Source organism: Pan paniscus, chromosome 9 (genome assembly GCF_029289425.2).
Source record: "Pan paniscus chromosome 9, NHGRI_mPanPan1-v2.0_pri, whole genome shotgun sequence".
NCBI classification, from domain to species: domain Eukaryota; kingdom Metazoa; phylum Chordata; class Mammalia; order Primates; family Hominidae; genus Pan; species Pan paniscus.
Genome location: NC_073258.2, coordinates 72567740 through 72590036, shown reverse-complemented (window position 1 = coordinate 72590036; position 22297 = coordinate 72567740). Strand labels below are relative to the sequence as shown.

General features: G+C 41.6%; 1 protein-coding gene and 1 long non-coding RNA gene across 2 annotated transcripts in view; both read left to right on the top strand.

Annotated features, from left to right (window-relative positions):
• LOC130540629 (uncharacterized) overlaps nucleotides 1-22297 on the top strand; it is a 192117-nt gene that overhangs the window by 168534 nt on the left and 1286 nt on the right. The window lies entirely within an intron of this gene.
• Nucleotides 1-22297, top strand: part of LOC129393287 (uncharacterized) — a 105851-nt gene extending 83554 nt beyond the window's left edge. The window contains exon 6 of the long non-coding RNA XR_010113472.1: nucleotides 1-22297. This exon is cut by the window's left edge and continues 10645 nt beyond it. This is a non-coding gene — a long non-coding RNA (uncharacterized LOC129393287).

Here is a 22297-nt window from a genome sequence, read left to right as displayed (position 1 = left end):
AAACCATAAAAGCCCTAGAAGAAAACCTAGGCAATACCATTCAGGACATAGGCATGGGCAAGGACTTCATGTCTAAAACACCAAAAGCAATGGCAACAGAAGCAAAAATTGACTAATGGGATCTAATTAAACTCAAGAACTTCTGCACAGCAAGAGAAACTACCATCAGAGTGAACAGGCAACCTACAGAATGGGAGAACATTTTTGCAATCTACTCATCTGACAAAGGGACCTATGACTTTCTTATAACCAAGAGAATATGGCAGAGGTGATGGGATGTAGTGATTGTGTTAGATAGGATGTTAAGTTGTCTTGCTAGGAGGCTGTCTGTCTTGCTGGCTTTGAAGATGCGAGCTACCATGTCATGAGCGGGCAGATGGAGAGGCCCATGTGGTAAGAAGCTGAGGGCAGCAAGAAACTGGGGCCCAGAGTCCAGCAGCCTGCAAGGAACTGAGTTCTGCCAACAACCAGATGAGCCGGGAAGCAGATCAATCACCAGTCAAGCCTCTAGATGAAAACCAAGCCCTGGCTGACACTATGGCTGCAGCCTGCACTGAACCCAGCTGAGTCACACCTGGATTCCTGATGCACAGAAACCATGCAGTGATAACTGTATGCTGTCTCAGGCCACAAAGTTTGCAGTAATATTGTTGCACAACAATAGATAACTAATATAAAAACTGTCTTGCATCATGTACATTACTGAGGAAAATGTAGAAGCTGGATTTGAGCTCTGATTTCAGAGCTGTGGTCTCAGTCTCCCCAGGGAGACCTGTCCTGGGAGACAGTTATGCCAGGCTGTGATGCTGTGATGATTGTTCTCTTCCTACCCAGAAGCTTTCAATAGGCATGTCAAGCATGTGACCCCAGCTACATATACCAAATGTATTTCTGAAAAATGCCAGGACATCATGAACTTTCTTGTTTTACTGAGAGCTCCATAAAGGAAGGACCATCTCTGTCTTTTTGTTTTTTTTTAAGAGACTCACTCTGTTACCCAGGCTGGAGTGCAATGATGCGATCTCGGCACACTGCAGTCTCTCCCTCCTGGGCACAAGAGATTCTCCAGCCTTAGCCTCCTGAGTAGCTGGGATCAAAGACCTGCATCACCACACCCAGCTAATTTCGTATTTTTGGTAGAGACAGGGTTTTGTCATGTTGTCCAGGCAGAACTTGAACTCCTGGCCTCAAGTGATCTGCCTACCTCAGCCTCCCAAAGTGCTGGGATTACAGGCGTGAGCCACTGCACCTGGCCTGTCTTTTTAATGCTATGTCCACGTGCAACAGCCCAGTGGTCAGCACACAAAGGGGTCCAAATGTGAAAGGAAAGAGCAAACACAGGGGAATCATAGGGGTGTTCAGAAATAGTTCCCAGGTCACTGCCTGTTTCAATATGTACAGTCCTCAGCCCCATCCACAAGATTCTTCCTTGGCAGGTCAGAGTTGGAGATGGGGAGCTACTTGGTTATGAGGGATCCCAGTGCATTTTGAGGCAGCTGGTTTTTAGACTGCATTGTAAAAATTACCCCCCAAAGATGTGAAGGGAAACAGAAAGGCAAAGGCAGTCTAGAAAACAACACAAGTAAAACATGAACAAGTTCATTCCAGAAGGAGATTATCAACCACAGCTGCACGTCAGAATCAGCTGGGGAGATTTTAAAAACCCAGTGCCCAGGCTCTGCAACCCAGATCAATTACTACAGAATCTCTTGGGGATGAAACATGGGCATCAGTATTTTTGTGTGTGTGTGTCTTTTTTTTTTTTTTTTTTTTTTGATATGGAATCTTGTTCTGTCACCCAGGCTGGAATGCAGTGATGCGATCTCAGCTCACTGCAACCTCTGCCTCCTGGGTTCAACCCATTTTTCTACCTCAGCCTTCTGAGTAGCTGGGATTATAGGCATGCACTGCCACACCTGGCTAATTTTTGTATTTTTAATAGAGATAGGGTTTCACCATGTTGGCCAGGCAGGTCTCGAACTCCCATCCTCACATGATCCTCCCGCCTTGGCCTCCCAAAGTGCTGGGATTACAGGCATGAGCCATTGCTCTTAGCAGTATTTTTTTAATGAGGCAAAATTCACATAACATACAAGTTCCTGTATGAAGCCATACACTTCAGTATCATTAAATACATTCACAATGTTAAGCAATCATCATCTCTGTCTAGCTCCAAAACATTTTCATTAACACCCCCCGCCCCCCACAAAAAATAACCCTGCATCCATCAAGCACTCTCCATCCCCTCCCCTTTCCCCCAGCTCCTGGCAACCACTTACCTGCTTTCTGCCTCTATAGATTTGCCTATTCGGGACCTTTCACATAAATGGAATCATGTAATATATATAATAACCAAAAGGTAGCAACAATCAAGCTGGCCATTTGGTTGATGAATGAATAAACAAAATGTGCTGTATCCATACAGTGGAAGTATTGGTGCCTACTACATGTGGATGGACCTTGGAAACATCATGCTAAGTGAGAGAGAGCCTTGGTATTGTCTCATCTCCCCAGGAGATTCCAAGGTGCAGCCAAGGTTGAGGCCCACTGACAAGCAATGGATATGGTTGGGTGCAGATGAAATAAGGCAGCCAGGGGCAGGAGGGACGTCTCATTGAAGATGACTACTTGTGGATGTCTAGCAGGGGTGGGGATGAGGTATGATAACAGCAACCCCAATCTCAACACAGCGTGACCGAATTTATCTTCAGTCAGCTGCTACACCTCATGGGGTGTGGACGCAGGACACCTCTGCCTCCCAGGTTCAAGCGATAACTCCTGCCTCAGCCTCCTAAGTAGCTGGGATTACAGGCATGTACCACCACGCCTAGCTAATTTTTGTACTTTTAGTAGAAACGTGGTCTCGTCATGTTGCCCAGGTTGGTCTCAAACTTCTGGCCTCAAATGATCCACCCACCTCAGCCTCCCAAAGTACTGGGATTACAGGCATGAGCCACAGTGCCCAGCCCCCAAATTCTATTTGAAGTTTGACTTTCCACCTCCAGAAAATCGAAACCTTTGCCCAAGTCACAGTGGGACACCCTGGAGTTAATTTGAGAGAAATGTGCTTTTAAAAACAACTCCAGACCAGGCGCAGTGGCTCACACCTGTAATCCTAGCACTTTGGGAGGCCAAGGTGGATGGATCACGAGGTCAGGAGATCCTGGCTAACACGGTGAAACCCCGTCTCTACTAAAAATATGAAAAATTAGCCGGGCATGGTGGCACATGCCTGTAAGCCCAGCTACTCGGGAGGCTGAGGCAGGAGAATCACTTGAACCAGGGATTCAGAGGTTGCAGTGAGTCGAGATCACGCCACTGCACTCCAGCCTGGTGACAGAGACAGATTCCGTCTCAAAATAAATAAACAAATAAAACCCTCCAATATGAACACCAAACTAGAATCACTCCATTGACTTCCCTCTGCCAAGCAGGGGGAGTGATGGTGATGGTGCACGAGTGTCTATTTGCATTGAGTCTTAATGGAAAATGAGGTTGTGTCACTCAAAGGAAAAACAAATCACAGCCCAGACTGGAGCTGTGGATGAATAACATGGCTGAGTGTTGGTACAGGCTTTCCACAGCAATATTAAAACTGAAAAAATCAGCAATGAAGCTCCCAGCCACATTTCTGCCAAAGGATTTGGGGGAAAACAATAGAGGCACTCCTCAACTTTTCCTTCGCTGCACAAAGTGGGTTTGGCTGGAAATGCCAAATGTGCTTGTTGCTGGGATCTTTCAAATGAAAGCAAGCTGGGAGTCAACCTCCTGCAGCTGCAGGCCAGAAATGGGTTGAGACCAAACTATTATAGTAACACTGGTGCACATCTAAACAGATTTAACTCCCTCACAGCAATCTAGATTAATTTAATATGCTTTCTTAATGGCATTCCGCATTGCTCATTAAAGCAAATGAACGTCCATCTTTCTGTGATAAATTAGGGCAAAAAAATTCATATGTTTAGGGCATAGGGAAGGAGGAGTTGTTGGCTGGTAAAAAAAAAAAAATACTGCAAATGGCCTTTCAAAGTCTAGACATCTTCATCATCAACACAAACATTCCTCTTCACAAAGGGACCTCAAGTAACCTTAGGCTGGAGGGCCCACCTGCGTATGTTTTTCTTCTCATTCTTTCTTACCTTCCCTCCAGCCCACCCAATCCACATTCAGTGACCAAGTCACGTGGGTTTTACCTCTTAAATCTTTCTCAGATCCGTTCACTGCTCAGCCAGTCTCCTGACACCACCATAAACCAAGCCACCATCACCTCCAGCTGTCTGACTGCAAATGCATCCTGACTGGCCTGTTTTCCCCTGGTCCTGTGACAATCTGCACTCCTCACAGGAACCAAAGCAATCACTTCATAAGGTGCATCCGAATGGATCACTTTCAATGGCTCCCACTGCTCTGTGGGTTAACAATGATAAAAGCTCTGCCAGGCGCAGTGGCACATGCCTGTAATCCCAGCACTTTGGGAGGCCAAGGCGGGTGGATCACGACATTAGGAGATCCAGACCATTCTCGCTAACATGGTGAAGCCCATCTCTACTAAAAATACAAAAAAATTAGCCGGGCGTGGTGGCGGGCGCCTGTAGTCCCAGCTACTCGGGATTCTGAGGCAGGAGAATGGCGTGAACCCGGGAGGCGGAGGCTGCAGTGAGCTGAGATCGCGCCACTGCACTCCAGCCTGGGCGACAGAGTGAGACTCCGTCTAAAAAAAAAAAAAAAAACCCATGATAAAAGGTCACCTTTACTGAGCACACACTATCTCAGTCCATCCGTACATCAGCCCTTTATTTCACCAGTGGGGAAGCTGGGACACAGAGTAGTTACGTGGGATGCCCAAGGTGGGACCACTCCTATGATGTTTCAACACCCTAATGTGAGACCCTCCATGACCTAGCCCCTCTCTTTCTCCAGCCTCATTTCCTGATTCTCTCGATTGCCCTGCAGGCTTCAGCCACACAAACTTCTTGAAAGTCCCTTAAATCTGGCTGAGCGCAGTGGCTCATACCTGTAATCCCAGAACTTTGGGAAGCTGAGGCGGGTGCATCACCTGAGATCAGGAGTTCGAGACCAGCCTGGTCAACATGGTGAAACCCTATCTCTACTAAATATCCAAAAATTAGCTAGGTGTGGTGGAGGGCACCTGTAATCCCAGCTACTCGGGAGACTGAGACAGGAAAATCGCTTGAACTCAGGAGGCAGAGGTTGCAGTGAGCCAAGATCACACCACTCCACTCCAGCCTGGGGGTCAAGAGCGAAACTCCATCTCAAAAAAAAAAAAAAAAAAGTCCCTTAAATCTGCTCCATGCCTATTAACCTCAGGGAGTTCACTATGTTGTTTCTCACCCTGAAATGCTGTTCCGCATTTTCTACCTAGTGAACTCATCCCACCCCCTATGCCTCTCCTTAAGTGTCATCTCTTCAGGGAAGATTTTACTTTTTTAATATAACTTAAAATATAATTCGGGTACCGTATGATTTGCCTATTTAAAGTGAACAAATCAATGATTTCAGTGCATTCACAGAGCTCGACAACCACCATTATGATCAATTTTAAAACATTTTCATCACCCCAAAAAGAAACCCTGTATCCATTAGCAGGTACCTGCCATTTCCTCCTCCCACTAAGCCCTGATAATCTACTTTTTTTGAGATAGAGTCTCTGTCACAGGCTGGAGTGCAGTGGCACAATCTCGGCTCACTGCAACCTCTGCCTCCCAGGTTCAAGCAATTCTCCTGCCTCCTGAGTAGCTGGGATTACAGGCATGTGCCACCACGCCCATCTAATTTTATATTTTTAGTAGAGACAGGGTTTCTGTCTTCATAGATTTGCGTGTGCTGGACATTTCATATAAATGAAATCTTATAATATGTGACCTTTTGTGACTGGTTTCTTCCACTTAGCATAATATTCTCATGGTTCATCCGTGTTGTAGCACGTGTTGGTACTTCATTCCTTTTGATGACTGAATAATATTCCATTGCATGGTCAAACCCTGTTCTATTTCTCCACTCATCAGTAGACAAGCATTTGTGTTGTTTTCACTTTGGCGTTATTGTGAATAATGCTGCTATGAGCATTTGTGTACAGGTTTCTGCATAGACATATATTTTCATTTCTTTCATAAACTGGAGTGGAAGTGCTGGGTCATAGAACTCTGTGTTTAAGCTTTTGAAGAAATGCCAGACTGTAAGAAAGAAAGCCTTTCCTAACCCTGTGAGACTGAGCTCCCTCTCTCCATTTATACGTTCTCTTTATGCCCTTTGCTTCTCTTTCAGAGCAATTCACGTTGACCTGGGTCACCCTCAACTTAAGGCTCATAACTCCCCTAGACCCTCAGGGCCCACACTAAATGTGATGAAATACGATGCAAGCCACATATTTACTTTTGCATTTTGTAGTAACCAAAAAGTAAAACAAAAGAAGTGAAGGTAATTGGAATAGTATCACAGATTTAAATAAATCTATCCAAAATACCAGATCTACAGGTATAAAATATTTTATTATTAACAAAATAATTTGCTTTCTTTTTATATGAAGGCTTCACAATCTAATGTGTATTTGACACTTCTCACACAGTATGATGGCAGCACCCTATATGGGAGGCCCTCCCATGATGCCAGTGATGGGCCCCCCTCCTCCTGGGATGATGCCAGTGGGACCTGCTCCTGGAATGAGGCTGCCCATGGGAGGCCACATGCCCATGATGCCTGGATGCCCAATGATGAGACCTCCTTCCCGTCTCATGATGGTGCCCAGTCAGCCCAGAATGACTCGACCAAACAGATAAGGATAGAGGGGAGGCCTCATTACATCAGTGTTGTTTTGTTGTTGTTGTTGTTGTGTGCTTTTTTGTTTTGTTTTGTTTTTGAGACAGAGACTTCCGCTGTCATCCAGGCTGGAGGGCAGTGGCACGATCTCAGCTCACTGCAACCTCCACTTCCTGGGTTCAAGTGATTCTCTTGCCTCAGCCTCCTGAGTAGCTGGGACTACAGGTGTGCGCACCATGCCTGGCTATTTTTTTTTTATTTCTGTAGAGACAGGGTTTCAAGTTGTTGGCCAGGATGGTCTCACTCTCCTGACCTTGTGACCCACTTGCCTCAGCCTCCTAAAGTGCTGGGATTACAGGCATCAGCCACTGCGCCCGGCCTATATGAGTTTATATTTACCTGCTCCCTTCACCAGGAGATCATGCGCTGTGATGCTGGGTTTTCTTAACAGCATAAGGAAGACTTGCCCCCTTGCCCTATCAAAGAGAATAGTTTTGGAGGGGAGAAGTGGGACCAAAAAAGACGCAGTTTTCATTTGTATTGGGAAATGAGAAAATAAAATTTTCAACTCTTTTAGTTAAAAACAAAAAAAAGAAAAGGAAACAAGATGTGGGGCTGCCATATGCAATACTGTGGATTCCAAAGATCTTCTACTCTGGAGGCAAAGATTATCTTTGCTGAAGCCACACCAACCTGACAAAGAACTTTTGTTTTTTTAATGTGACTATGTTTTGTTTTACCATGTGTAATTCACTTTCGAAGGGCAAAGTACTTGTCTGGGGAAGACTATTTAATTTCCTGCATTTATTTAGAATGTTGGCTGATGTTATTATGAAGGGAAACAGCTCTAACAAGTGAGTGCCCCCACATAGACATAGCTCATGAGTTCATGGGGCAAAGGAATTGAAGAGCAGCTTCCTAATATCTGGCCTTCTTTGTGGTATGGAAATAATTATCAGCATGTAAAAGACTATATATATATTCAACAATTCTGACCCCCTGCAAAATTCAAATCTACAACTGATTTGCTTCCTGGGCTCCTGAAAACAACTTTGTCAAAATTGTTCAGAAATAAAATCAGCCAATCGTTGCCACTTGGGGAGGCAGGACAAAGCAAGTCAGCCATGACCAATGTGGAGTTGGCCATACACAATGACATGCAGACATGCAGGACATCGAGTCCCTGCTATGGCCCCTCCCCAGTCAGGCCCCCATTGCCTGGGCTGCAGCCAGAAGGATTCAGGCACAAGTGCATTCAACAAATACTTATTTAATTGTATTGGTGGTTAGAGGGTTGCAGTTGATTAAGGTACATTAATGGATCCATGTCCTCCCTGTATCCAAGACTCTGCCATTTGTCTCTGCAGTTCCTCCCACTGAAGAATCGGAGTATATTTCTCCAGCCCCTAATGTTGCGTTTAGTCATGTGTCTAGCTTTGGCCAGTGGAATATTAATCTGCATGACCAAAAACTTGGACAGTGTGCATTCATTTGTGCTCGCTCACTCCTGCTATCACCATGAGAACAAGCCCAGGCCAGACTGCTGCTTCCAGCAGAAGATAAGAGACACCAAGAGCAAAGTCGAGCTTCCCAGACATGCTCATGCCAGATTAACCAATCCTCAGCTGACCCATAGATCCATGAAAATAAACGATTGTTGTATTTAAGCCACTGAGATTTGGAGTGACTTGTTATGCAGCATTTTGTGAAAACAACTATCTGATACAAGGGTCACCGTCCTTTATCTCTGTAGATGTTAACCAATTTTTTATAGCTAGATGGAGATCTTCTAGTTGCCTTTATTTATAATGAATATGACTGTAGAGCTAGTTTGACCTGACACTACCAGTAACCTACCCAGAGATTCAGAAATACATTCTTCTCCCACCTGCCCCAACCAACCTTTTTTTGTTTGTTTGTTTGTTTTTGGGTTCTCCCTCTTTGCCTAGGCTAGAGTACAAGTGGTACAGTCAGAGCTCACTGTAACCTCAAAATCCTGGGCTCAAGTGATCTTCCCCTTCAGCCTCCTGTCTAGCTAAGACTACAGACATGTGCCACCATGCCTGGCTAATTTTTTTATTCTTTGCAGAGACAGGGTCTCACTATATTGCCCAAGTTGGTTTCAAACTCCTGGCCTCAAGCAGTCCTCCTGCCTCATCCTCCCAAAGTGCTAGGATTATAGGCATGAGCCACCACACCCAGCCTCTTCTTCTTTTTAAATAGAAACCCTATTTTATTCTGACAGTGGGTTGCTTTCTTTTTTTTTCTTTTAAGAAAAAGTTGGCCCAGCCCCAGGGAATAAATTGTGACTGTTCTAAACAGGGTTGGCAAACTATAGACCAAGGGCCAAATCTGGCCCTCTGACTGTTTATATAAATTAAGTTTTACTGGAATAAATCCAGGTCCATTAATTTATGCATTGTCTACATATGCTTTTAGGCTACGATGTCACAACTGCATCACTGCAACAGAGGTTATCTAGACCAAAAGCATAAAATATTACCATTTGCATCTTTATGGAAAAAGTTTGCCATTCTCTAGTCTAAGGTTTAGATTCTGAGCTTATCATATTAGCTTAATCCCCCTTACCAGTGACTGGCTCAAAACAAGACTGTGATTCCATTCTGACTGTTCTGCTGAGGGAATTCCCCCTTCTTCTCATGCAGAGCTGATGAGGGTAAGTTGTATTAATAGGACATATGTTCAGGTTTTCTGAAAAATACTTTTATCTAGAAATGCATAGGAATATGCTGGTGCCTGAATGTACCATCTGGGGGCCTGGAGATTGACTCACCTGCCTCCAGAGCTAGTACTCACACTTACTACTGAGAGGCCTGAGGGAATGCCTGCCTACCCACCACCAGAACCTGCACACATCACCTGGAGAACTAGAGATCAGACTGCCACACATACCACCCAGGAGCCCAGAGATGCACCTGCCCAAATGACCCAGTGGTGCCACTGCCAGCAACCAAAGAAGTTACCTGGGGGCCCAGGGATTGGCCCACACAGACAGGCTATCATCAGTGCCCATATACACTGCCCATGGTCCCTAGTATTGACAAACCTTGTCCACCACCACTGCCACTGATGCTGAAGGACAAGACTTCCTGGCATCCCCATCCTCAGCAAAGCCTCACCACAGCCTCCAATAACAACTGCAGTCTGGCCAGGTGTGGTGGCTCATGCCTGTAATCCCAGCACTTTGAGAGGCCGAGGCGAGTAGATCATGAGGTCAGGAGTTCAAGACCAGCCTGGCCAACATGGTGAAACCCCGCCTCTACTAAAAATACAAAAATTAGCTGGGCATGGTTGCACGTGCCTGTAGTCCCAGCTACTCAGGAGGCTGAGGCAGGAGAATCACTTGAACCCAGGAGGCAGAGGTGGCAGTGAGCTAAGATTGTGTCACTGAACTCCAGCCTGGTGACAGAGCTAGACTCCATCTCAACAGCCACAAAAAACAAAAAAGAAAACAATTTAAAAACCTGCAGTCTAAGCCACTGAATGACTCACAGACACCACTCATGCCAATTACAGCTGAAGAAATCATATGCAGACTATACCACTGTACCCACTCAGAAACAAAGCCAAAGTATGATATCCAATGAACATTGTAGATACAGCTATAAGAAAAGGTCTTTCCCATATAAAAGCCAATCCATAAAATTGGAAGAAGTGACTGTTATGTCATGGGCACAGATAGTCACATAAGGATGCAAGAAATATGAAAAAAGAAACATAACATCTCCAAAGAAGCACAATAATTCTCCAGCAACAGATTCCAATGAAAAGAAAGTCTATGAAATGTCTGAAAAAAACTCAGAATAATGTTATTAAAGAAACTCAGGGAGATACAAGAGAACACAGATAATGAATACAAAAAAATCAGGAAAACAATTCATGATCTGAATGAGAAATTCAACAGGGATAGACAGCATAACAAAGAACCAAACACAAATCGTGGAAGAGAATAAATCATTGAAAGAAATACACAAGATAATTGACAGCTTTAACAATAGATTAGATCAAGCAAAACAAAGAATTTCTGAACCTGAAGACTAGTCTTTTAAAATAATCCAGTCAGACAAAAAGAAAGAAAAAAGAATGAAGCAAGGCTACATGACATATGGGACACATATGTGACCAAAAACTGAAATTCTGGGAGTTCTGGATGGAGATGAGATGGGAAAAGGCATAGAAAACCTATTTAATAAAATAATAACTGAAAACTTCCTGAAAGCTTCCAAATACAGGAAGCTCAAAGATTACCAAATAAATACAACTCAAAAAGGTCTTCTCCAAGGCACATTACAGTAAAATTGTCAAAAGACAAAGAGAAAATGCTAAAAACAGCAAGAGAAAATCATCAAGTCACTTATAAGAGAATCTCCATCAGGCTAACGGGATTTCTCAGCAGAAACCTTACAGGCTAGGAGAAAAGGGGATGTATACTACATGTAAAAAAAAGAAAAAAAAAAGTAAGCCAAAAATACTATACCCAGCAAAGCTATCCTTCACAAATGAAGGAGCCTGGCACAGTGGCTCACATCTGCAATTCCAGAGACTCAGAAGGCTGAGGCAGGAGGATCATTTGAGCCCAGGAGTTCAAGGCTGCAGTGAGCTATGATCACGCCACTGTACTCCAGCCTGGGTGACGGAGTGAGACTCCATTGCTAAAAAAAAAAAAAAAAAAAAAAAAAATACATAAATAAAAGAGAAAAAAGTATTTCCCAGATAAGAAAAAGACTGTTTGTTTGTGTCTTGTTTGTTGTGGTCCTAGAAGAAATGCTTAAGGGAGTCCTACATTGGGAAGCAAAAGAACAATATCTATCATCATGAAAATACATGAAAGTATAAAACTCACTGGCAGAGCAGACACACAAAGAAGAAAGGATTCAAACAACACTACTAAAGAAAACCACCGAACTGCAGCCATAAATAATGAGAGAAAAAAGGAACAAAGGTGTATTAGTCTGTTTTCACACTGCTGATAAAGACATACCTGACTGAGACTGGGCAATTTACAAAACAACGAGGTTTAATGGACTTACACTTCCACATAGCTGAGGAAACCTCACAATCACTTTGGAAGGCTAGAAGAAGCAAGTCATGTCTCACATGGATGGCAGCAGGCAAAGAGAGAGCTTCTGCAGGGAAACTACCCTTTTTAAAACCATCAGACCTTGTGAGACATATTCACTATCATGAGAACAGCATGGGAAAGACCTGCCCCCATGACTCCATTGCTTCCCACCAGTTCCCTCCCACAACATATGGGAATTCAAGATGAGATTTGGGTGGGGACACAACCAAACCATATCATTCTGCCCCTGGCCCTTCCCAAATCTCATATCCTCACATTTCAAAACCAATCATGCCTTCCCAACAGTCCCCCAAACTCTTAACTAAGTTCAGCATTAACTCAAAAGTCCACCATCCAAACTCTCATGTGAGACAAGGCAAATCCCTTCCGCCTATGAGCATGTAAAATCAAAAACAAGTTAGTTACTTCCTAGATACAATGGGGGAATAAGTATTGGGTAAACACAGTCATTCCAAATGGGAGAAAATTGCCAAAACAAAGGGGCTACAGGCCCCATGCAAGCCCAAAATTCAGTGGGGCAGTCAAATCTCAAAGCTCCAAAATGATCTCCTTTGACTCCATGTCTCAAATGCAGGTCATGCTGATGTAAGAGGTGGGCTCCCATGGCCTTGGGAGAAGAAAGGCCACAGCCCCACTCCTGTAGCTTTGTAGGGTATAAACCCCCTCCTGGCTCCTTTCATGGGTTGGCATTGAGTGTCTGCAGCTTTTCCAGGCACACAGTGCAAGCTGTCAGTGAATCCACCATTCTGGGGTCTGGAGGATGGTGGCCCTCTTCTCACAGCTCCACTAGGTGGCGCTGCAGTAGGGACTCTATGTGGGGGCTCTGACCCCACATTTCCCTTCTGCACTGCCCTAGTAGAGGTTCTCCATGAGTGCCCTGTCCCTGCAGCAAACTCCTGCCTGGACATCGAGGCATTTCCATACATCTTCTGATATCTAGGCAGTGGTTCCCAAACCTCAATTTTTGACTTCTGTGCACCCATAGGCTCAATACTATGTGGAAGCTGCTAAGGCTTGGGGCTTACACCCTCTGAAGCCACAGCTCACGTTGTACCTTGGCTCCTTTTAGCTGCAGCTGGAGTGGCCAGGACTCAGGCACCCTAGGCTGCTCACAGCAGGTGGGCCCTGGATTCAGCCCACAAAACCATCTTTTCTTTCTAGGCCTCTGGGCCTTTGATGGGAGGGGCTGCCATGAAGATCTGTGACATGCCCTGGAGACATTTTCCCCATTGTCTTGGAGATTCACATTTGACTCCTCGTTACTTAAACAAATTTCTGCAGCCAGATCGAATTTTTCTTGAGAAAATGGGCTTTTCTTTTCTATTGCATTTTCAGGCTGCAAATTTTCCAAACTTTCATGCTCTGCTTCCCTTATAAAACTGAGGGCCTTTAACAGCACCCAAGTCATCTCTTGAATGCTTTGCTGCTTAGAAATTTCTTCTACCAGATACCCTAAATCATCTCTCTCAAGTTCAAAATTCCACAAATCTCTACAGCAGGGGCAAAAAGCCACCAGTCTCTGCTAAAACATAACAGGAGTCACCTTTGTGCCAGTTCTTGACAGTTTCCTCATTTCCATCTGAGACAACCTCAGCGTAGACTTTATTGCCCATATAACCATCAGCATTTTGGGCAAGTCTCTAGGAAATCTCTTCCAAATTTTCCCACATTTTCCTGTCTCCTTCTGAGCCCTCCAAACTGTTCCAACCTCTGCCTGTTTCCCAGTTCCAAAGTCACTTCCACATATTCAGGTATCTTTTAGCAACACCCCACTTCTGGTACTAATTTACTGTATTAGTCCATTTTCACACAGCTGATAAAGACACATTCAAGACTGGGAAATTTACAAAAGAAAGAGGTTTAATGGACTTACAGTTCTACACTGCTGGGGAGGCTTCAAAATCATTGCAGAAGTCAAGGAGAGGCAAGTCACATCTTACAGGGATGGCAGCAGGCAAAGAGAGAGCTTGAGCAGGGAAACTCCTCCTTTTAAAACCATCAGATCTCACGAGACTTATTCACTATCAAAAGAATAGCATGGGAAATACCTGCCTCCATGATTCAACTACTTCCCACTGGGTCCCTCCCACAACACATGGGAATTCAAGAAGAGATCTGAGTGGGGACACAGCCAAACCATATCAAAAGGATATACAAAATAACCAGAAAACAATGAACAGAATGATAGGAATAAGTCCTCACCTATCAATAATAACTTCGAATATGGGTTAAATTACCTACGTAAAACATAGAGACAGGCTTAATGGATAAAAAATGACCCAACAACGTCTACAAGAAACTCACTTCACTTGTAAAGACACACATAGACTGAAAGTGAAGGGATTGAAAAAGATATACCACACAAACAAATCAAAAGTAACCAGGAGTAGCTAAACTTACATCAGATAAAACAGATTTAAGTCAAAGATCGTAAAAAGGACAAAGAAGGTCATTATATGGTAATAAAGGGATCAATTCAGCAACAACGTATAACAATTGTAAATATGCATGCAACCAACACAAGCACATCCAGACACACATAGCAAATATTATTAAATCTACAGGGAAAGATGGAGTCCAATACAATGATACTTGAGAACTTCAATATCCTACTGTCAGCATTGGACAGTTCATCTAGACATAAAATCAACAAGGAAACATTAGATTTAAGCTGCACTTTAGACCAAATGGACCTAACAGATATTTTCAGAATATTTCATCCAGCAGCAGCAGAATATGCAATCACCTCATCAACACATGGAACATTCTCCAGGATAGACCATAAGTTAGGACACAAAACAAGGCTCCATGAAATTTTAAAAATTAAAATCATATCAAGTATCTTCTCAGACCACAATGGAATAAAACTTGAAATCAATGAGAAATTTGGAAACTGTACAAATACATGGACATTAAACATGCTATTGAATGATCATTGGATCAATGAAGAAATTAAGATGGACATCAAAATATTTTTTTAAACATAAAATGGAAACACATCATGCAAAACCTATGGGATATAGCAAAAGCAGTACTAGGAGGAAAGTTTATAGCAATAAATGCCTACACCAAAAAAGTAGAAAGATTTCAAATAACCTAAAAATGAACCTCAAGGAACTCAAAAAGCAAGAACAAACCAAACACACAATTAGTAGAAAGAAAAAATAATAAATAACATAGCAGAACAAAATTCAACAGAGACAAAAAAGAAATGCAAAGAATCAACAAGATAAAAGTTGGTTTTTTGAAAAGTTAAACAAAATTGATAAACCACTAGTGAGGCTAACCAAAAACAAACAAACAAACAAACAAACAAAACAAAAAAGGAGACCCAAATAAATACAATCAGAAATGAAAAAGGAGACATTACAACTCTTACCAAAGAAATAAAAAGGATCATTAGAGGCTATTATGAACAACCATATGCTAACAAATTGGAAAACCTAGAAGAAAGGGATAAATTCCCAGACATACATAGCTTACCAAGATTGAACTAGGAAGAAACAGAAAACCTGAACTGACCCAAAATGAATAGCAGGTTTGAATCAGTAACAAAACATCTCCCAAAAGAGAAAAGCCCTAGACTAGGCCTTTATGCTGATTTCTAACCAATTTATAAAGAAAAAACAACACCAATTCTTCTCAAACTATTCCCAAAAATTGAAGAGGAGGGAATTCTTCCTAACTCATTGTATAAGGCCAGCATTACCCTGATATCCAATCAAGACAAGGACACAACAAAAAGAGAAAACTGCAGGCCAATATTCCTAATGAACACAGATGGAAAAATTCTCAGCATAATACTACCAAGCCAAATCTAATGATGAATGAAAAGGATAATATACCATGATCAAGTGGGATTTATCCCAGGAATGCAAAGATGGCTCAACATACACAAATCAATACATGTGATACATCATATCAACAATATGAAAGGCAATAACCATCTGATCATCTCAGCAGCTGCAGAAAAATCACTGAGTAAAACTTACCATTCCTTCATGATGAAAACTCTCAACAAATTATGCATAGAAGGAACACTTCAACATAAGAAAAGGCATATATGACAAATCTACAGCTAACATCCTACTCACTGGGAAAAACTGAAAAGCCTTTCCTCTAAGAACTGGAACAAGACAAGGATGCCCACTTTCACCACTCTTATTCAACACAGTATGGGACATCCAAGCCAGAGTGATCAGACAAGATAAAGAAATAAAAGGCATCCAAAATGGACAAGAGGAAGTCAAATTGTCTCACTTTGCAGATGACATAATCTTATACTTGTAAACAGAAAAACCTAAAGACTCCACCAAAAAACTCTTAAAATGGGTAAATTGGGCTGGGCATGGTAGCTCATGCCTGTAATCCCAGCACTTTGGGAGGCCAAGGTGGGCGGATCACCTGAGGTTGGGAGTTTGAGACCAGCCTGGCCAACATGATGAAACTCTGTCTCTACTAAAAATACAATTAGCCAGGCATGGTGGTAGGTGCTTGTAATCCCAGCTACTTGGGAGGCTGAAGCAGGATAATCGCTTGAACCTGAGAGGTGGAGGTTGCAGTGAGCCAAGATTGCACCACTGCACTCCAGCCTGGGCAACAGAGTGAGACTCTATCTCAGAAAATAAAAAATAAAAAATAAAAAAAATTTTAAAAAACGGATGTATAATTCAGTAAAGCTTCAGGACAGAAAATCAACATACAAAAATAAGTAATGTTTCTATATACCAGTAACAAACTAGCTAAAATAGAAATCAAGGAAGAAGTTCTATTTACAATAGCTACGAAAATAAAATACCTAGGAATAAACTTAACCAAGGATGGGGGGAAAAAAAACCAAAATACCTCTACAATGAAAACCACAAAACGCTGATAAAATAAATTGAGAAGGACAGGAAGAATTGGAAAGGCATCTCATGCTCGTGGGTTGTAATAACTAATACTGTTAAAATGATCATGCTACCCGAAGCAATCCAGAGATCCGGTATAATCCCTATCAATTATATTCTTCACAGAAACAGGAAAAAAAAAACCCTGAAATTCATATGGAACCACAGAAGACCCCAAATAGCCAAAGCAATACTGAGCAAAAAGAACAAAGCTAGAAACCTCACACTACCTGATTTAAAAATATGCTGGAAAGCGGCCAGGCGCGGTGGCTCATGCCTGTAATACCAGCACTTTGGGAGCCCAAGGCAGGTGGATCACAAGGTCAGGAGATCGAGACCATCCTGGCTAACACGGTGAAACCCCCGTCTCTACTTAAAAAAAAAAAAAAAAAAAAATTAGCCAGGTGTGGTGGTGGGCACCTGTAGTCCCAGCTACTCGTTAGGCTGAGGCAGGAGAATGGCGTGAACCTGGGAGGCAGTGCTTAAAGTGAGCCAAGATTGCACCACTGCACTGCAGCTTGGGCAACAGAGCAAGACTCTGTCTCAAAAAGAAAAAAAAATTGTGTATATATATATATATATATATATATATATATATATATATATATATACATACATACATACACACATACTGCAAAGCTATAGTAACCAAAACAGCGTGTATTGGCATTAAAATAGACACAAAAACAAAGGAAACAGATTAAAGAATCCAGAAATGAATCCACATATTTACAGCTAACTGATTTTCAAGAAAGCAGTCAAGAACATACATTGAATAAAGGACACCCTCTTCATTAAATGGTGCCAGGAAAACTAGATATCCAAACACAGAAGAATAAAACTAGACCCTTATCTCTCATCACTTACAAAAATAAACTCAAAATCAATTAAAGACTTAAATGTGACAGCCACAACTATAAAACTACTAGAAGTAAACACAGGAGAAACGCTTGAGAACAAAGATTGTATGGCTAACACTTAAAAAGTACAAGCAACAAAAACAGACAAATGGGATTTTATTAGACTAAATACCTTCTGCATATCAAAGAAAGCAATCAACAGAGTGAAAAGACAACACCCCTCCCTTACACCATAAACAAAAGTTAACTCAAGATGGCTGAAAGACTTAACTGTGAAAGCCATAACTATAAAAACGCTGGAAGAAAACCTAGGCAATACCATCCGGTACATAGTGATGGGCAAAGAGTTCATGGTGAAGATGCCAAAAGCAATTGCCACAAAAGCAAAACTTGACAAATGGGATCTAATTAAATGAAAGAGCTTCTGCACAGCAAAAGAAACTATCAAAAAATAAACAGACATTTCTCAAAAGAAGATATACAAATCACCAAGTTTATGAAAAAATATTCAACATCACTAATCATCACGGAAATGCAAATCAAAACCAAAATGAGATATCACCTCACACTTGTTAGAATGGCTATTATGAAAAAGACAAAGCACAACAAATGCTGGCAAGCATGTGAAGAAAAGAAAATTATTGTATATTGTTGGTGGGAATGTAAATTAGTACAGCCATTATGAAAAAGGTACAGAGGTTTCTCAAAAAACTAAGAACAGATCTACCATATGATCCAGCAATCCCACTCCTGGGTATATATCCAAAAAAACATGTCAGTGTATCAACGGGATATCTGTACCCCCATATTTACTGCAGCACTATTTACAAAAGCCAAGATATGGAATCAATCTAAGTGTCAATAAATGGATGAATGGATAAAGAAAATGGGAATATACACACAATAGAATAGTATTCAGCCATAAAGAAGAATGAAATCCTGTCATTTTCAGCTAAATGGATGGAATTAAAGGTCATAATGTCAGGTGAACTAGGCTATGCACAGAAAGAAAACTACTGCATGCTCTCACTTATATGAGCAGCTTATGCTCCTGGAAATCAAAGCGGGGGCCATGTTTCAGGTCAGTAGGGTCAGGGATAGAGACCACAGTTATGGACTTGTGTGCCCTGGAGCTATATAAAATTGATATCATGGAGATAAAGAGTAGAATGATAATTACCAGAGGCTGGGAATAGGAGGGTTTTGAAAAGAGGTTGATTAATGTGTATAAAAATATATAATAGAAGGAATAAGATCTAGTGTTTATTATCACAGAAAGTGACTATAACAATTTATTGTATATTTCTTTTTTTAATTTCAATAGTTTTTAGGGAACAGGTGGTATTTGGTTACATGGATAAGTTCCTTAGTGGTGATCTCTGAAATTTTGGCATACCCATCACCAAAGCAGTTTACCCAATGTATAGTCTTTTATCTCTCACCCCCTCCCACCTTCCGCCTGAGCCCCCAAAGTCCACTGTTTCATTCTTGTGCCTTTGCATCATCATAGCTTAGCTCCCACTTACGAGTGAGAACATGCAATGTTTGGTTTTCCATTCCTGAGTTACTTCATTTAGAATAATGGTCTCCAACTCCATCCAGGTTGCTATGAATGCCATTATTTCATTCCTCTTTAAGGCTAAGTAGTATTCTATGGTATATATATATATAACACATTTTCTTTATCCACTGTTTATATATATATAAAACACTATTTTATATATTTATATATATAATATATATATTATCCACTAATTGAATATATATATATATATATATATAACACATTTTCTTTATCCACTAATTGATTGATGGGCATTTGGGCTGGTTCTATAGTTTTGCAACTGTGAATTTTGCTGCTGTAAACATGTGTGCAAAAGTATCTTTTTCATATAATGACTTCTTTCCCTCTGGGTAGATACCTAGCAGTGTGATTGCTGGATCAAATGGTAGATGTACTTTTAGTTCTTTAAGGAATCTCCATACTGCTTTCCATAGTGGTGGTAGTAGCTTACATTCCCACCATCAGTGTTAAAGCGTTGTCTTTCACCACGTCCATGCCAACATCAATTTTTGCTTTGTTTTTGTTTTGTTTTGTTTTGTTTTTGAGATGGAGTCTCGCTCTGTTGCCCAGGCTGGAGTACAGTGGTATCATATCAGCTCACTGCAACCTCTGCCTCCCGGGTCCAAGCAATTCTGCCTCAGCCTCCTGAGTAGCTGGGATTACAGGCAAACGCCACCATGCCCAGCTAATTTTTGTATTTCCAGTAGAGACCGGGTTTCACCATGTTGGTCAGGCTGGTCTCACACTACTGATCTCGTGATCCTCCCACCTTGGCCTCCCAAAGTGCTGGGATTACAGGCATGAGCCACTGCGCCCGGCCCTCTTTTTGTTTATTTTACACGTGGTATTGCATTTTGGTTTTCATTTGCATTTCCCTGGTAATTAGTGATGTTGAACATTTTTTCATATGTTTGTTGGCCATTTGTATATCTTCTTTTGAGAATTGTCTATTCATGTCCTTGGCACACTTTTTGATGGGATTATTTTTTTCTTGCTGAGTAGAGTTCCCTGTAGATTCTGGACATTAGTCCTTTGTCAGATGCAGTTTGTGAAAATTTTCTCCCACTCTGTGGGTGATCTGCTTACTCTGCTGATTATTTCCTATGCTGTGCAGGAGGCTTTTAGTTTAATTAAGTCCCAGCTATTTATCTTTGTTTCTGTTGCATTTGCTTTTGGGTTCTTGGTCATGAACTGTTTGCCTAAGCCAATGTGTAGAAGCATTTTCCAATGTTATCTTCTAGAATTTTTATGGTTTCAGACCTTAGATTTAAGTCTTTGATCCATCTTGTGTTGATTTTTGTATAAGGTGAGAGATAAGGATCCAGTTTCATTCTTTTACATGTGGCTTGCCAATTATCCCAGCACTATTTGTTGTATAGGGTGTACTTTCCCTACTTTGTTTTTGTTTACTTTGTCGAAGATCAGTTGGCTGTTAAGTATGCGGCTTTATTTCTAGGTTCTCTACTCTGTCCCATCGGTCATGTGCCTAGATTTATACCAGCACCATGCTGTTTTGGTGACTATAGCCTGGTAATACAGTTTGAAGTTGGGTAAAGTGATGCCTCTAGATTGGTTCTTTTTGCTTAGTTTTGCTTTGGCTATGCAGACTCTTTTTTAGTTCCAAATGAATTTTGGCATTGTTTTTTCTAGTTCTATAAAGAATGATGATGGTACATTGATAGGAATTGCATTGAATTTGTAGACTGCTTTTGGCAGTATGGTCATTTTCACAATATTGAATCTACCCATCCATGAGCATGGAATGTGTTTCCATTTGTTTTTGTCATCTATGATTTCTTTCAACAGTGTTTTGTAGTTTCCCTTGTAGGGGTCTTTCACCTCCTTGGTTAGGTATATTCCTAAGTATTTTATTTTTACAGCTATTATAAAAGGGTTTGATTTGATTCTCAGTCTGGTAGATGTTGGTGTATAGCACTGCTACTGATTTGTGTACATAGATTTTGTATCCTGATAAATGGATTTATTGTATATTTCTAAATAGCAATAAGATTTGAAATATTCCCAGCACAAAGAAATGATCAATGTTTGAGGTGATTAATATCCTAAAGACCCTGATTTGATCATTACACATTGCATGCATGTACCAGAATCTCACATGGACCCCATAAATGTGTACAATTATTCTCTATCGAAAACATTTTTTTAAGAAACATGCAGGAATACACTGTACCTCTTCCTTGCTGTCTCTGGATATTGTCACATGAGGACTTGACATGCGGATTGTGGCAGCCTCTGTGACCAAAAGCAGAAGACAATAGCAGCATAGAAACCTCAAATGAAAAACCTAACATCTCAAGCTACTAATTTAGCCAACCTTGGCATCAGCTATCTCTGGTCTTAGTACATGAGGTGATAAGCCCCCACTGTTCAAGTTGGGTGGCCATCAATTGCTGCAGAATAGAAGTTAATGAGGCTTCCTCCTCTTGGATCCCCTACTAGACCCTGACATGCCCATTCAGTCACATGCAGAAAGGGAATCAGAGGGTAAGGAGACCTGGCTGGCAGTGCCAGACACAGATCTTACCTGTCCTGCTTAGAACACTCAAAGCTCAATTGGTTAAACAAAAAAAGGAAAAAGACAGTAAGGAGTATATCACTCCCCAGATGCAACTTAATCTAACACTCTATACTTTAAATTTTCTAAACATACATAGAAATCAGACCACTACTTCTGCAGAACATTTTACTGGTAAAAAGAACAGCCCACATGAGGGAAAACTGATTTGGTAGAAAGACAACAAAAACAAAACATGGGAAATAGGTAAGGTGATAACATGGGGGAGAGGTATTGCTTGTGTTTCACCAGGAGAAAATCAGCTTCCTGTTTGGATACCCATTAGACATTTGAAGTTGTACAATGAACCCATCAGAGATGCAAATGAAAGTGCCTCCGCAGAGACAGAAAACCCGCAATCGAGCATCATCGACTCGCAGGGTGAACAAAATGGTGATATCAGAAGAACAGATGAAGTTGCCATCCACCAAGAAAATGACACACGTGGAGAGCCAGGGAGAGGAAGAGAAAGAAAAAGAGACAGAGATCAGAGACAGACACAGAAAGTGAGACTGGGGAGAGAGATAG